This window comes from Cetorhinus maximus, chromosome 12 (assembly GCF_964194155.1).
Source record: "Cetorhinus maximus chromosome 12, sCetMax3.hap1.1, whole genome shotgun sequence".
Lineage (NCBI taxonomy): Eukaryota > Metazoa > Chordata > Chondrichthyes > Lamniformes > Cetorhinidae > Cetorhinus > Cetorhinus maximus.
Window position 1 is genome coordinate 62,361,898 of NC_135890.1, and position 4,673 is coordinate 62,366,570.

Sequence of the window (4,673 nt, forward strand, 5' to 3'; positions counted from 1 at the left end):
GCCAGTATAGGGGAGGGGCCAGGGACAGGAGAAGTGAGTGCAGGTATGAGGAAGGGGCGGGGCCAAGATTTGGGGATGGGCCTGGCTTGCGGGTGGGCTGGGGCCAATGTTGGGGTGGGGCCGGTGTTGGGGGTGGGCCGCTGATGGGGAAGGGGTGTGGTCAGTGTTGGGGTAGGGCCAATGTTGGGGGTGGGCCGCTGATGGGGAAGGGGTGTGGTCAGTGTTGGGGTGGGGCCAGTGTTGGGGGAGGGCCGCTGATGGGGAAGGGGTGTGGTCAGTGTTGGGGTGGGGCCAGTGTTGGGGAGGGCCGCTGATGGGGAAGGGGTGTGGTCAGTGTTGGGGTGGGGCCAGTGTTGGGGGAGGGCCGCTGATGGGGAGGGGGTGTGGTCAGTGTTGGGGTGGGGCCAGTGTTGGGGGAGGGCCGCTGATGGGGAGGGGGTGTGGTCAGTGTTGGGGTGGGGCCAGTATTGGGGGAGGGCCGCTGATGGGGAGAGGGTGTGGTCAGTGTTGGGGTGGGGCCAGTGTTGGGGGAGGGCCGCTGATGGGGAGGGGGTGTGGTCAGTGTTGGGGTGGGGCCAGTGTTGGGGGAGGGCCGCTGATGGGGAGAGGGTGTGGTCAGTGTTGGGGTGGGGCCAGTGTTGGGGGAGGGCCGCCGATGGGGAAGGGGTGTGGTCAGTGTTGGGGTGGGGCCCGTGTTGGGGTGGGGCCAGTGTCGGGGGTGGGCCGCTAATGGGGAGGGGGTGTCTGTCCGGACGGAGCCCGGGCCGCGGTCGGTCCTCGCCAATTGTGCCGGCTCAGAGATGGGAAGAGACGGCAAGCAGCGGCCTCAGTGCCGCAGCTTTAAGTAGATTTCCCGGAGCAAGTTCTTTAGACCTCGTGGCGCAACGGTAGCGCGTCTGACTCCAGATCAGAAGGCTGCGTGTTCGAATCACGTCGGGGTCATAACTTTTTGTACAATGAATGCCATCTTTATAAATAATTACCTTTAACTATTGTACATGTTGCATACACTATATACAATTATGACGATCTCTAATTCATTCATTAATTACTTAATATATATTTTGAGGTACTATATTTTATTTTGCTTTTATATTATTCAATCTCCTGCGGCTTCATGTTCGCCTCCTGCAGGAATCTTTCCCTCATGACAAGAACTGCAACCCCCTGCACACTGACCCTGGACATTAACCCCGCACACTGACCCTGGACACTGACCCTGGATATTAACCCTGGACACTGACCCTGCACACTGACCCTGGACATTAACCCTGGACACTGACCCTGGACACTGACCCTGGACATTAACCCTGGACACTGACCCTGCACACTAACCCTGGACACTGACCCTGCACACTAACCCTGGACATTAACCCTGGACACTGACCCTGAACATTAACCATGGACACTAAACCTGGACACTGACCCTGGATATTAACCCCATACATTGAGCTTGGACACTGACCCTATTTATTGCTGGTGCTACGTCGAATGCAAAGCTCACAAGCGCAGTGTCTCAGTAGCAATTGCATGAAATTAACAAAGCTGCAGAGGGCGGTACTGAGAACTGAAATGTTACATGGCCCAGCTGACACATTGCCTGCCTTGTTGGGAAGAGGAAGGGGAGAAGCTGCTGAGCAGATGGTATCAATTCTATTGACAGAAAAGCGAATGAGTTCCTTGCATGTGTTGGAGGTGGTGGTGGAGGAAACAGGGGAGAGGGGTTTAAAGAGAGGGCTGCAATAATTCATTTATAAGTGTTTGTAAAGGCTATAAGGCTGACATCCTATCAGCCGTTAATTTACAATCTGTACACCAGATATGGCGTATTGAACATTGAATTTATAAGTCTTATATTTTATGCTATAGTATATGAAGTTTGGTGATTTTTAATTAAATTGGATTACGCATAATGTTATACCTGGTCTCACATCCCAGCCATAGACCCAGGATCATTGAGGGTTCTTCCCCTCTTCAGCCTCAGTGGAAATCCCCCTGCCCCTCCAGGCTCCACAGTCATCATGGTTTGTATCTCTGAAGTCTTCTAGTTTGGCATCAACCAAACTCAACAAGAAGCCTTCCAATGAATGAAAAACTAGAGTGGGGGATATGCCAGGCCATGAGGTTACAGATTGTGTTCGAGTACAATTCTGTTGCTGCTGATGGCCCACAGCACCTCATGAATACCCAGTCTTGAGTTGCTAGATCTGTTCGAAATCTATCCCATTTAGCACGGTGGTAGTGCCACAACATGGTGGAGGGTTCCTTAATGTAAAGGCGGGACTTTGTCTCCACAATGACTGTGCAGTGGTCACTCCTACCGATACTATCATGGACAGATGCATCTTCAGCAGGCAGGTTGGTGAGGATGAGGTCAAGTAGGTTTTTCCCTCTTGTTGGTTTCTGAGCCACTTGCCGCAGACCCAGTCTAGCAGCAATGTCCTTTAGGACTGGCCCAGCTCAGTCTGTGGTGGTGTTATCAAGCATCTTGGTGATGGACATTGAAGTCCCCCCACCCAGAGTACATTCTTGCCACCCTCAGTGCTTCTTCAATTGGTGATCAACATGGAGGGGGGTTGGTAGGTGTTACGCAGCAGGGGGTCTCCTTGTCCATGTTTGACCTGATACCATGAAACTTCATGGGGTCTGGAGTCAATATTGAGGACTCCCAGGGCAACTCACACCCGACTGTCCCCAAACATTAGGAAGGAGGACTTGGCAGGGTCAACAGGGCTGGGTTTGCCGTTGTCATTTCTTTTGCCTAGGCTGATGCTGGGTGGTCATTCGGGTTTCATTCCTTTTTTTTAGACTTCGTAGCGGTTTGATTTGAGTGACTTGCTAGGCCATTTCAGGAAGCATTTAAGAGTCAACCACATGAACACTGTGTAATGACTGTGCAATGTGTAACTCTCCCCCATATCCTGCACTCAGTCCAGAAGGAAACAGTGCAAAAATAATGTTGCAAGTTCCTACCTGCTGGAGGAATCTGAACACAGCAACAACAGTTATTTAATCAAACTGTAATCTCCTGTTTTTTATAAGCCAATTTGACCTGCAAAGTATTCAACCTCAATGTAGGAAAAAGCGAGAACGTTGCTCCATGAGTTGAGGCATTCATTTTCAGACACCAACTGTCATTGCCCCATAGTTAAGGATTGATACAGGGCTATGGGGAGAGAGTGGGGCAGTGAGATTAGTTTGGGATTGATACAGGACTATAGGGAGAGAGTGGGACAGCGGGATTTGTTTGGGATTGATACAGGGCTATGGGGAGAGAGTGGGGCAGTGGGATTTCTTTTGGATTGATACAGGGCTATGGGGAGAGAGGAGGATAGTGGGATTAGTTTGCGATTGATGCAGGGCTATGGGGAGAAAGGGGCACAGTGGGATTAGTTTGGGATTGATACAGGGCTACGGGGAGAGAGCAGGGCAGTGGGATTAGTTTGGGATTGATACAGGGCTATGGGGTGTGAGTGGGACAATGGGATTAGTTTTAGTTGGCTCCAGTAAAGAGTTGGCATGACACAATGGGCTGAATGGTCTTGTTCTGTGCTGGAAACTTCTGCTGTTCCCTAGCCTCAATGGCAATAATTGCTGACTGAACATTCGTGTTTCCATAACTGTAACCTCCTCTTTGTCCCTACAGTTGTAACATAGAAACTAGGAGCAGGAGTAGGCCATTTGGCCCTTCGAGCCTGCTCTGCCATTCAATATGATAATGGCTGATCCTCTATCTCAACGCCATGTTCCCATTTTCTCTCCTTACCCCTTGATGCCCCTAATGTCCAAAAAATTATCAATTTCTTTCTTGAATATACTCAGTGACCCGGCCTCCACAGTCTTCTGTGGTAGAGAATTCCACAGGTTGACCACCCTCTGAGTGAAGAAATTTTTCCTCATCTCAGTCCTAAATGGCCTGCCCCATATCCTGAGACTGTGGCCCTGGTTCTAGACTCACAAACCAGGGGAAACATCCTCCCTGCATCTAGCCTGTCTAGCCCTGTTAGAGTTTATATGTTTCAATTAGATCCCCTCTCATTCTTCTAAACTCTGGTGAAGACAGACCCAGTCGAACCAATTTCTCCTCATAGGACAGCCCTGCCATCCCCAGTATCAGCCTAGTGAACCTTCGCTGCACTCCACCTATGGCAAGTATATCCTTTCTTAGGTAGGGAGTCCAAAACTGCACGCAATACTCCAGGTGTGGCCTCACCATGGCCCTGAATAACTGCAGTAAGACATCCCTTCTTCTGAACTCAAATCCTCTTGCAATGAAGGCCAACATACCACTTGCCTTCCTAACTGCTTGCTGCACCTGCCTGTTTACTTTCATTGATTGGTGTACAAGGACTCCCAGATCCCTTTGTCCACATTTCCCAATATATCACCATTTAAATAATACCCTGCCTTTCTGTTTTTCATACCGAAGTGTATAACTTCACATTTATCCACATTATACTGCATCTGCCATGTGTTTGCCCACACACACAACTTGTCTAAATTGCCCTGAAGCCTTGTAGCCCAAGCTTCCTACTTCTGTGCTCTGTTATTAGCAGGAGATTAGGATGTGAATGGTAGATTCTTGGGCGGATTAAATATCTTTCGTCTCAGATCAGCTGTGGCTCCATGTTCTGGCTTGACTGTTTACTCTCACATTTGAGGGAGTGGTTGCA

General features: G+C 50.1%; 1 non-coding gene across 1 annotated transcript; it reads left to right on the forward strand.

Annotated features, from left to right (window-relative positions):
- The first annotated feature begins 870 nt into the window (after positions 1-870).
- trnaw-cca (transfer RNA tryptophan (anticodon CCA)) lies at positions 871-942 on the forward strand. The gene has a single exon. It is a non-coding gene; the product is annotated as a tRNA-Trp (tRNA).
- Positions 943-4,673: the final 3,731 nt, after the last annotated feature.